At 39.2% G+C, this 13,315-nt stretch overlaps 1 pseudogene; it reads right to left on the reverse strand.

The window, feature by feature from the left end:
- Nucleotides 1–338: 338 nt before the first annotated feature.
- Nucleotides 339–8,043, reverse strand: LOC140137754 (prostamide/prostaglandin F synthase-like; annotated as a pseudogene).
- Between the last annotated feature and the right edge of the window lie 5,272 nt (nucleotides 8,044–13,315).

The following is a 13,315-nucleotide window of genomic DNA, read 5'->3' on the forward strand; positions in this document are numbered from 1 at the left end:
TCAAGTCAAGTTTTGGCATTAAACTTTTCTTTGATCCAAAAACAATTTCCTTAAATTATTTACGATGATAAGGCCAAAAAAAAGTTTGTCTCAAAGCTCACGAGAAATTTAAAAACAAATGCGAAATGCGATTTTTAAAAAAAAATTTTATTCCCGACTTTTTTCATGGTATTTTGAGAAAAAAAGTCTGATTTTCGCCGATTTTTTATGGAAAAAACTAAAAAAAAAAAAAAATTTTGAAATAAAACAAATTTCCGCATTTCTTTTTTTGTCAAATCGATGCGATTTTACAAATGCACGCCATAAGCTTTGAGACAAACCTTTTTTTTTTTGGCCTAATGGATGCTTTACTTCTCATTTTTCGTTCTTTTCATCTTCTGAGAAAAGGACAATTATGGAAGTCTGTGAAGCGGAATCTGATATACCCAGAGAGACACTTATTTGAGTAGCCATAAGCAAACCCCTAGGGGCCAAGCTGTGTATCATTCCCATGTACTGCATGGCCATGTTCCTGTTGCGTATAACTGTCTCATATACCTGTGACCAAGGCCATTCATCATATAAGTGAATACTTTAAGAAGATTGCAGATTGAGACAGCTACACTGCCAGATTCCTAATGCTGCCACCCCAAGGTACACTGTTGCCCAGCTACTTCATTGAGATGTTAGAGTACCTGTGTGGGTACTCTATACACACATCAGAATCACAAGCACAGTGCATACACCAGTACTGTACTGGTCACTCTAGAGTAGCACAGGCTCTGTGATGTACTCTGATACTTATGATGATCCAAGATATTCAACCAATAGTCCATTCGAGAGGTGTCACGGTTTGTGAACAGGGCTAGTTCTCCTCTGGAGTAGCCACAAAGTAGCTGGGAAGTAGTGTACCTCTGGGGTAGCACTAGCAATAGTTTTTGAATTGACATACCAAAACAATACAAACTGACCAATTACAATTATAACATGTCCAGTCACATCTACTTGATCTGGCAAACATCATCATTGCACTCTACTTTCTTTCCTTCTTTGGTTTCCTTTGATCCCTCTTCTTCAGCAGCACCACCACTTGCTGCAGCAGCACCATCACCACCTGCAAGTGGTAGTGATGGAACAGGTTCATCTATACCCAATGCTTTGAGGACATCTGCAAGAGCTACATGATCTCCTGGAGACTCTTGTCTGAAGTCAAGAAGGACTTTGTCACCACCTGTATAATACATACAAAACAACAATTAATTTGGTTCTTGAAATGCTGTTCCTTTTACAGATTGTCAGCCCTCACCTTTTGAGTTTCAAAAATAACCAGGACATAATGGTGCTATGGGCTCCCTTGACATAACTGAAATTTTAGGCATAGACTAAAAGTGCCCTCCTGTAAAAATCCCACCAGCAAATATAGGCAAAGACCCTTAAATTCTTGTTGGGATTTTCAGTGGAAGGAGCTATGAAATTTAGCCCAATGCAAAGGAGCCCATGTGCACCAAGGCGAATCTATATGGCATGTGACCATCCACCACAAATGAGCTGTAATGTCTTTTTTTTTTAGATATGGCCCATATGCATGCAACTTCTCAAAAAACAATAGAAAACAAAGGATTTCTCAACTCTCAATGATTTTTTACATGTACATTGCAAATAAGCAACATGGATGTAATATCATTGTATTAAAGCCATAATGTACGATCTTATACATTGTAATATGAAATTGTTTTTTTTTTTCCAAACCTAATTTTTTTGCATATTTGTAATGTTTACACATGTCCCAACTTGCACCTAAATGGAATCAGCCAAATTTGTTGTGTTTGTAGGTCAACAGAGCAAAGTTCGACTTATTATCATAATTAAAAAAATTATGATAATATGTCGTCCCATAGAACTGTGCATGTTAAATGGCCAAAATAACCAGTGGGGTTTCTTTTACTTTACCTTGTTATTTCAACTTAAAATGTACAGCAACCCTTCCCGGCAGTTATTACTAATATTATTTCAACATTTTGAATAAAGAATAACAAAATTAAAATTTGACGGAAATCATACATTAAGGCTTTAAAAAAATGCTTATTTTGAGAATTTGCCTGAGCCATATCTCAAAACGTGAAAATGCTCACATTGCAGTCCATTGATGGGGACAATCACATATTATTAGAACAGTAAAAACTAGTAATTTGTATACCCCTACTGTTATCATCAATTGCATAACTGACATCCTTAGAATATACACTTTCTAACGGTGTGTACTTCTATGGGCTTAAATGTACACAGTAAAGCCAGACAGGAATCAGAATTGGTAATTTCTCTCTCACTTTGGGACATAATCAATCAACTTTTTGTGATGGTTTACGACATGCAACTAACAATTAATTTAGGCACTGGAAGTTAATGACACAACTGGTGTATAATCATTTCCTTCTGATTGCGTCATTTCCAACGATTCATGCAAATTGCTTAACTCTCTCCACACCAGTGTCGACTGCAGACGACAAGTTTCAATTTTTTTTTCAAATTAAAAAATTTCAGAATTGTAAATTTTCATGACCATATTTGGAATCAGCATGAAAAATGCATTAAATTAAGTACAAACAAGCATAGTATTGGGTCAGTGGTTCTTGAGTTAGTTCTTGATATTTTGAGAAAATATCTCGAAACTCAGATTTTTTATGTAAAGCCTATGGCTAGCATGCAGAGCATTAATAATTAAAATGAAGATAGGAGATACTCCCAGATTCTTACCAGCATTAACAATGAATGTGCCACCAGTCTGGAAGCCATCTCCTTTCATGTTACCTTGGATACCCCATAATTTGGACTGCAAGAAAAAAAAATGAAATGCAAAATACCGGTACATGAGTAATATGAGTAAAATATTATGGCTTCTGGAAATTACAGCTTCCTTCAATATGGAATTCATTTCAGAAATAGCTTGAGAAACAAAATGCTTGTGCATTCACACACTGGGATTGATAGGTGTAAATGGTTGCAGTGCCCCACAGACAGAATTGAGAGGTGACAGATAGTCATAATAAGCCCTTTACCCTAAATTTACATTGATGCCACACTCATGACTTTTTTTCTCACTTTGGAACATATTAAACTTAAATTGTGACAGTTTGTAACATGACACTGTGATATCCAATGGCATGAAATTAAAATAGTGGCCAGCTATATTTTTTTTTGCCCAATACTAGTAGCTGAAATTATGTAACAGTCAACTGTTTGTCTAGTTGTGCTAAATACGGATTTCCACCACCCACATGACAAATCCAGGGGAGTGACCCTGGAGCAACCAGTGACATTACATGAAGAAACTTCATTGTAGCTCTCATTTGCTCAGATTTCTTATCAGTAGCTATTGTTATGCCGAGGTTTGCTTTTTGTACTGAATATCAATTTCCCCCTTTTTGTTGCAGATCTTTAGGTAATATCATACTATTTCATTGGATAAACACCTCAATTTACATATCCCATATCATACCCACTGAACAAATCACATAATCTTAGCTCATCTTCTCTGGAAGAACATGTGCGACTGCACATCTAATTAGCAACCAGCCCGGCAACAAAGCCAATGCCCACATTGAAACAAAGATTTGCCACTTTTACAAAAGCCAAAGAAATTGCATGTCACTCCAAAGAATACACAGAGAGCTATAACAATGCAGCCAGAGCTATAGAAAACTAAATTGGCAGTGAGAAGTTGGTGGCAGCCAAGTTAACTTCTATTTTATGCATGGTATGAAAAGTCATTAGGTTCAGTTTGACGGGTGATACGGATTACACCTAGTCTTAGAGTCTGCATGTTTGGGCTATACAGACTCCTTGACTATGATCCGAATTACCCCCAAACCTCACCTGCTAACTAATAGTAATAGTGACTTATTTCCATCATAGGATACTCACCTTACTCAGAGCTTCTCTAGCTTTCTTGGAAATAGCTGCAGCTAGTACACTCAGTAAGCCATAACGTTTATAGCCTATACTTTGGTAGGTTTGTTTCTTTGCATCTATGTACAATTCTGTAAGGAATATATAACAGTTCATAATTTCATTATATGGATGTTCACACGTTTTTTGTATAAAACCTGAGAGTTACAAGGGGTGGAATGAGTAATTAGTTTTGAAATTTAAGATTCAGCTGCTCTCACTTTGTTTTAGTTCTTAGATTTTAAAATTTTAACAAAAGTAAAAATTTTTGATCTAATGTTATCATTAAAGGGACATTTTTTTTCAGGAATGCTAAATTCACAAAATGCTCCTTTAGGCGCTGTGCAATAAATATGAGCTGGGGGGGTAAAATTTATGGCATGCCAAAAATTGGTTCCCCTCTCAGGCTGCCAGAAATTGCTTACTTCTCTGGGCCTGGCAAAAAATCTTTGCTCACCTCCCCTTAGCACAAGCCAAATTTGTTAGTTTTCAAAATAATGTGAGCATAGCGAGCAGGAAATTTTGCATAATTATTTGACTGGTTACATGTATGTTCTGTTTTTCTTAGCCTTTTTTAGTGCATGTTATTTAAAAAGGGGCCCCTGTAAATGTGTCCCAAAAATTGCAAAATTTTTGACAATTTTGTATCAACTTTTATATTTTGACCCAAAATTTTTCCCAGTCTCACAGAATGACTCCCTTTTTTGGTAAGATTTTCCCCAGTCTCATAGAAAGACCCCTTTAAGGCCTTCTAAGGCCTTCTCACTTATAGACCCCACCTTTTTTTCAGTGTCTATAGGCTCTCTCTGAAAGACCCCTAGTTTCGAACTGCTGTCCGCACATCCCCATCACTTACAAAGTCGAACCCCCCCCCCAGGACAGCAATCAACCAGAGATCTATATAATGGGTAACAGATCCATTTCCTGAAAATTGATCTGTCCCTTGACCAGGTGAGCGAGCGCTTGTTGTGTGTGACATTGAACATTTACGGAGGCCCGTCTGGAGAATAAGCTATGGAAGGGGTTTAAGGGATAACCCCCTCCTGAATTGTTTATTGTTCTTTTTTATGCTGAAATAAATACCATCATCCAATTCTGGTCCCAGATTTACAATCCTGATCAACACAAATAAAATACTTACCCCCATCCCAATATTTGCCTTCCTGGAATTCGTCTAACCCGAATTCCTCCAGGCCAATCCCAATGAGACGCACATTGTGCTTCTCAAGCTGGGGCTTTAGGAGGCTAAGCTCCTTTGCACCCAGCCGACACAAGGGTCATCCAAATCGTCTCAGCATATGAACAACACAGGTTTGCTGCTCCCAGAAAGTTGAGAATTTTACCATCTGAAATGGAAAAACAAAAACAGCAATTTTCAATTTATGATAGTATTCTTTGTGAAAAGTACTTTCCTTTTGAGTAAGGCACCAATCACCATGTATGTCATAATGTGAATATTCTCTTACAATATTGGGAAATCCCACCTGTACACAAAACAGCTTACAATTACACTGTACATACATGTATGTATATTATGTACTACGGTATATAATTTGTGTAAAACAAAAGATGTTGCTTTGAAATTTCCACAAATGTTGCTGCTGCTGCCAATGTTTTTAAAAACATTCAGCTCTGGGCCTGTATTCTGAAGTTGCATGTTTGTTTTTTTAAATTTTAGAAGAGGCAAATCTGATAGTACAGCCTGTTATTTCTCAGGCTGTCTTTTACACTCAGAAAATGGGCAAAATGAGGTAGGGTGAGTGTTTCTTCTTTTTTTTTTTGCCCAGTGCTCTCAAGAATTTTTTTATAAAAATTTTTAACAGGCTGATTACATGGTCATGAAGAGGAGAGAGATATTGTTGGAGGATATCAACCAAATTTTTTAATCATATTTGTTGCCCCACATCACACTGCACTCCAGAATCTAAAAAGTGCCTGGGTCTATAGAGTGAACTAAAATTAGGCCAAATTACATGTACAAATGTATAGGCTGTGCGGGAGGCTGTGCTCGCACAATATACCCTACAATGTATCTAAAATACAGGTTTACATTTACTTTCTTACAATTACATTTATCTTGCTGTGTTTCCGCTATGGCACTAAAGGAAATTTATTCATTAGTTCAGCTCAGTGACACAACCTCATTATTTTTAGTCATCATTTCTATTCACCATATGTCCATTAAAGTGAGAGAGAATTAAATAGCTCAGTACAACAGAAGAAATAAGCAGCTCATGCACAACCATATAGAAATAAAACTGATTTTAAAAATAGATATACGGTAGTCGGCTCATACTAGCTGGAGTGGAGCTACTAAATTCTGAATTTGAACAATTTACCCATTTACCAGCTTTATCTAACCCTAACCCCCTAAGGGCTTTTTGGCGATGGGAAGGGAAAGAAGGAAAGAATAAAGAGAGAAAAGAAGGAAAGAAGTTGTTTGCTCTGGGTGGGATTCGAACCGAGACCCCTCGCATGCCAAGCACTCGGTCGGCGACACTTTGCCACGGGTCTTGGGCTTCGCTGGCCAGCTTAAACCGTGCCTATATATCACTTAGGGTGATTGCGTCATCACACCACGTGGGATGCATGCACGAACAGCGCATATATCGAGTAGTATTTTGTAGTATTCAGGCGGGTTAGGGTTAAGGAAGCCTATACTGAGTTTCGATAGTGGTAACCTAACCCTAACGCCCTAAGGGCTTTTTGGCGACGGGAAGGGAAAGAAGGAAAGAATAAAGAGAGAAAAGAAGGAAAGAAGTTGTTTGCTCTGGGTGGGATTCGAACCCGAGACCCCTCGCATGCCAAGCACTCGGTCGGCGACACTTTGCCACGGGTCTTGGGCTTCGCTGGCCAGCTGAAACCGCGTGCCTATATATCACTTAGGGCGATTGCATCATCACACCACGTGGGATGCATGCACGAACAGCGCATATATCGAGTAGTATTTTGTAGTATTCAGGCGGGTTAGGGTTAAGCTGAACTTATACATTTAGGCTACGCTACTTGATCGCTTTTGCAGAAAAGTGATTCTCACGCATGCTCACTGTTAAATTCCATTTTCAGAGCGTCAAGCCCACAGACGAGAGAGATACAGACAATACAACGCATACAACCAGTCAAAGTCCCTGTGCATTGTATGATGTGAGTTCTCGCATATTCATGAGGGCCGATTGTGCCATGTCTAACGATCACACCAGCATTGCGTGCTTTTGCTATTATGCGATAGACCGTGAAAATACACTGTAATTGTGTAGCAGTCTCGCCTGTCGCATTTCATGGAACAATTGGCCCTCATCGGGTGATGCTGAGACTTTGACTGATTGCATGCGGTGTATCTCTCTCGTCTGTGGTCACTGAATTAATCAATACAAATCACTGATGCAAAAACAATGTGGTGTTTGCAAGTTGAAGAAATCTCAACTTTCCAGCATATCTTTGTAGGTTTGTCGCTTTGTCCAGCAATGTCGCTTGACACATGATTCCGTGAATGCATTGAACCAATAATTTTCAACATAGAACAGGATCTTTATTATTTTGCTAATCATTTTACTTTTCTCAATTGTTAACTTTCGGTGATGAATTAATTCAAAGCAATATAATTTCAGACAGCAATGGATGTTCTAAAAATGTATTTTGTGGCATTTACCCCGGCATTTACATTGTATTTAGAATATTATTATTTTGATGTCTGCAATCGCTATCACCGTGATAACTCTTGTCATGGACGATGGTGTCTATTACTTCCATGCTCTTGTACATGTATGTAAATCATTTATGCAAAAGCATCATCGCTTTCTGATCGACTATAAATTCAGCTTTATATTGATTTGACAAGAAAACATCAAGTCACCAAAGCAGAGTCATTCACTGATTATGTTGAGTCATGGACATGGTAAGCTTATTTTGTAAAGTCACAAAGCAAAAGGCTAGCTTCAAATTCTTACCTCATTATTGGCAACATTCCTGACCAGATTGTTGGCGATTTTTGAGAGGTCCATTGTCCCTCCCTGAAACCCTTCACTTCCCTCCTGCTAGTGAGCTTCTTAAACATGTAAAAATATCTAAACATGCAACGTTTGTTCACTGTATACTGTATCTGTTATATCACAGCTGTTTTACACACTGCACTGCTGTGTGTGTGTTTATTTTGTTTTGTAACATGTTGACTTGACCTCGCCTTGTGTTGACCCATGACCTGTGCATGTACACATGACCGGCCGTACCAAAACACACGTACACATGTGTCGTCTTTCGAACTGTGCGAATTCGGTAAGCTTAAAACTTTTATGTGTATACTGTACTTGTAACGTTGGAGTTGTCTTTGCAAAATAGTGTGATAACTAATTTTCTCAATCGGGCGATGTTCCATTTATTTCTATTGCATTGGCGCAGGTTTACCTAACCCATTTCAATTTTCATTCTCAATCATCCGGTATATCCCTGCACTGACTTGCATTTGCAAGAGCTGTAGTAGACGGTAGTGCAAGCTCACCATCCATACACCATCTATACATGGCAATGCCGTCTAATGCTGGTTTCATACTTTCTGCCGCTGAGCGGCGTGACGCTTCATCATGCCGCTTGCACTTCAGCATGCTGAAAGCCACTCTTGCCGCTCAGCACCGCTCAAAAATCGTATTTTGTTCTCATAATACGTCAGACTCAGAGCGGCACCGCTCCGAGTTAACTTGAATTCAACTCCCAGCAGTGCTGCCGCTGCGGCAAAGCGGTGGAGTGATCGATATATCGGCTTGCCGCTGGTCACTGCTAGCATTTCTGGCACGGCTGCGCAGTGAAGCAAAATCATCTTCATACTCATAGCGGCAAAGTGGCAAGCGGCAGGAAAGTATGAAACCAGCATAAGTTCAATCTTCTGGATCTATCATTTATACTCCAATTAAGCAGTGAATTCTGCATCACACTAGAGTTGACATGACCAAGACTGCTAGATTGATTGGTTGGGAGCATAAAGATAAAGCTGAATTTATACTCGATCGCCGAGCGATTGCGATGTTCAACGCTTTTGGAAAACGATGGGCAATCGCCAAATTGTAAGTAAGTGTACATGTAAGTAAACACTGAGCATGCGTGAGAATCGCTTTTCTGCAAAAGCGATCAAGTATAAATTCAGCTTAATTTTAAAGTCTGGATTAGTCCATTGAAGTCAGGTGATTGATGAGTCTTGATTTGAATGTTGTCAGAGTAGGTGCGTCCAAGGCGTTGTGTGGGAGGTCGTTCCAAATCCATTGCTTCATACATGTAGTGGAGAGGAGAAGGGTTAAATCATAAATGCGGGATCTGGTAGACAAACGTTGAAAAGAAAGAGCATGAGTCCGTTTAAAAGTGTGCGTTGGGGCTGATGGTGATTTTTCCAGTCTATGTCGAGTTTGTCGACGAGGTCGTGAGTAATTTTGAACATCAATGAGAACCAAGTGATTGTATGTCAGGTGTTGAGGTCTAGCTGTCCATTCCAAGTTGTTCAACATGCTGGTAACACTGGACTCCCTCGAATAATCATTCATGCACATCCTGGCTGCTGAACGTTGATTCATATCAAGTTTATGCATATCTTGTTTGGTAATTGGGTGCCACGAGGCAGAGCCATACATTTGGGTCGGACCAGCGAGAGGTATATAAATTTTGACTTGACATCTTGTGAACAGGACCTAAAGTTTCTGCAGATCACCCCTAATACCCTTTTGCAGAGCTGTTACTAACGCTGTTAGTGACATTGTTTATAATGTGTTTACTCCATTTCATGTCATTGCTGATTTACCTAAATATGAGTGAGAATCAGTAGTATTGAGGGTGTTGCCACATAACAGTGTTGAGTGTTGTAATATGGGATTTCATGCCATGCAATCACATTTATGACACACACACAGTCATACTGCAGACTGTCATACAATGCACCGGGACAATGCATATTGCCGGGGCATATTGTAATCATGAAATATTTTGTAGATTACCTTTTACAAATAAGCATACCGGGGTACTCATGATACTGCTAACCGTACTACCACGGCCGTTTTTAACGTCTACTTTTATCGAAAACAACGAAAACTGAGGGGGTAAACTATTAGTCTCGTATATACGTTTGTGGCGTGTCAGACGCCTACACAGCGAATGCCCACCGTTACTGATGAGTACGTTGAAGATATGGACACGTAATACATAATTATTACGCTTTAAGCTTACTGAAAGTTAAGTTTTTAAGCTTACTGAAAGTTAAGTTTTTAAGCTTATTGAAATTTAAGTTTTTAAGCTTACTGAAAGTTAAGTTTTTAGCTTCCTTAAAATCCCATTAGATCATGGTTATATAATAGTTAAAGTGTCCAATACCTTCAATTTAACAATGATTTTGTCTCTAAGCTAAAGCAATTAATGTAAGTTTAATTGAATCTATTCCAAAGTGAAAGTCCGATTCTTGAAGACCGGTCAGTGGCCCGAATGTAGACGGGTGGAAAAATTCGGTCTTTTTTTCACTAAAACATAAACTGTGACTGTACAGAACCCGTATATTACTACGGAACCCGTAAATTACTACGGAACCCGTAAATTGCTACGGAACCATTAAATTGCTACGGAACCCGTAAATTGCTACGGAACCCGTAAATTGCTACGGAACCCGTAAATTGCTACGGAACCCGTAAATTGCTACGGAACCCGTAAATTGCTACGGAACGCGTAAATTGCTACGGAACGCGTAAATTGCTACGAACGCGTAAATTGCTACGGAACCCGTAAATTGCTACGGAACCCGTAAATTGCTACGGAACCCGTAAATTGCTACGGAACCCGTAAATTGCTACGGAACCCGTAAATTGCTACGGAACCGTAAATTGCTACGGAACCCGTAAATTGCTACGGAACCCGTAAATTGCTACGGAACCCGTAAATTGCTACGGAACCCGTAAATTGCTACGGAACCCGTAAATTGCTACGGAACCCGTAAATTGATACGGAACGCGTAGATAGCTACGCAACCCGTAAATTGCTACGGAACCCGTAAATTGCTACGGAACCCGTAAATAGCTACGGAACCCGTGAATTGCTACGCCTCACGGAACCCGTAAATTGCTACGGAACGCGCGTAAATTGCTACGGAACGCGTAAATTGCTACGAACGCGTAAATTGCTACGGAACCCGTAAATTGCTACGGAACGCGTAAATTGCTACGGAACGCGTAAATTGCTACGGAACCCGTAAATTGCTACGGAACGCGTAAATCGCTACGGAACCCGTAAATTGCTACGGAACCCGTAAATTGCTACGGATCCCGTAAATTGCTACGGAACCCGTAAAACGCGTAAATTGCTACGGAACGCGTAAATTGCTACGGAACCGTAAATTGCTACGGAACCCGTAAATTGCTACGGAACCCGTAAATTGCTACGGAACCCGTAAATTGCTACGGAACCCGGTACATAAAATTATAATAATTTTATCGGAAATTTTGGCCCGTAGAGCATTTAGTTACGTAGCTGGTTGAAACAAGCTAAAACTCATCGCGTAGCGTTACATTTGTAAATCGGACTAAATTGGTTCTTCGGAAGAGTGCGACGATGATATCAGAACATACCGATACACTATTCCGCATCGTAAAGAACTACGGAAGGACAAAATATAAAAATGGAGAATTTATCGAGATTGGTAAAAACAAGCGAAAAGTCATAGCGTATCGTTACGTATCTCACACGAACCAAATTAATGCTTCGTAAGGGTTTGACAACAAAATTGCAACTCACAATGATTTCAGTCGGCGCACACACACTACATGTTATACTTTTGGGTTTCTATGTAGAGTTTACATGTACATGTACTGTAGTACAGTAGTATAGTGCGTGTATTATCAGTACATGTCATATCATTTCTGCAAAGTATATGGACTGTGACACTGTTATGCTCGCACAAATTATTATCATTAGCATCTGTTTTACTTGTAAATAAAGCGAGTATGATTATTAACTGTTTTTATGTTCCAATATTCTGACTAAAATACACTATACCGTACGGTATGATTCGCATTTTTGTGCAGTGAATTTAGCGATGGTGTACGGACAGAAGTTGTCTATTATCAAGCATCTAAGGAGTGTGAACGGTAACTCTTGGATAGCATTTTTATCTAAAGCTTCTGGTTTACTTGAAAAATTAATAAAATATAATTGGGAGTGTTTTTGTGGGTCTATTCTAGTGATCAAAATGGGCTATTTTCAACTTCGAAAGGACATTTAAATCGCCATTATCGGCGACCGATTACATTCGGTAACTATGTAGGGTTGGGCGGTATGGGAATTTTGAGTCAACAGTACCGCTATACTTTTGTGTGCTAATTGGTATCGGTAGTTTTAAATTATAACTCTTTGTATCGCCCAACACCACTTAAACCAAATAAGACTCCTTAAGTCAAAACTGAGGGCGCTCTAGATAAAAGTAGACATCACGCATAGGCGGCGAACGGCCGTGCTACCGTATTATAACTAAAGGCTATGCACACGTTTGCCTTGATGTTGCTCGCGTAATGTAGGTTTCCTTGACAATGACATGCTTGACCTATCTTTTCTTTTAATTTTCTATGCAAAATATTAAAGTATTATGTTTGGGCCAATTTTGGCTGACTTTTTTTAATTTTCTATGCAAAATTAATATTAAAGTATTATGTTTGGGCCAATTTTGACTGACTAGCAAATTATGTGTTTAAGGTTTGCCTTTTGTACAGGTCTACGATAATCAGCATGATCATGCGCAGTACAAAATATTAATTTACTGACATTCTCTCGGTCACTAGCGATAAATCGCTTCATCCCATTGGTTGTTTTTGCTGGGATTCGGCTGTTCCATCTCGTGCCCTTGCACTCAATGGGGGAAATCACAAAACATGCCATAAAAAATAAATACCTCTTGGTGAAACAATTCAAAAAGTTTGATTTCTTATCAGGGGAATAAACTCACAATAATTTAATTATTGTGAGTAATACCAAAGGAAAAGCGAATTGGTGTTTTGACTGTTTTCAATGCAGAGAAAATTGGCAGAAAGTGAACTTACAAAAACCATACTCTAAAAAGGCCCTGTACAAACCAATACTGGCAATAGGGATTTGGTTAGGGTTTCCCCTTTGACAGACGTGAGAAATGGGTTCCGGTAAGTGCATACATGTAGGTGGTACAACCCAGACTGAGAGAGAATGATTGTGTTCTGGGGCTGAACTGGTTTGCTTACTAAATGTTGAAGGCAAACTGTTCGTTCAAAAGAAGCACATGGGAAGGAACACAAATGGCTTTTTCATCCCCTATTCATGCTGCATGAATCATTCTATCGTGGACCATCCTTCTGATACTCAGTAACGTAGTGTGGGTCATCACATTGGGGGCCACACTGACCATGAT

The sequence above is a fragment of the Amphiura filiformis genome, chromosome 17, assembly GCF_039555335.1.
Source record: "Amphiura filiformis chromosome 17, Afil_fr2py, whole genome shotgun sequence".
Lineage (NCBI taxonomy): Eukaryota > Metazoa > Echinodermata > Ophiuroidea > Amphilepidida > Amphiuridae > Amphiura > Amphiura filiformis.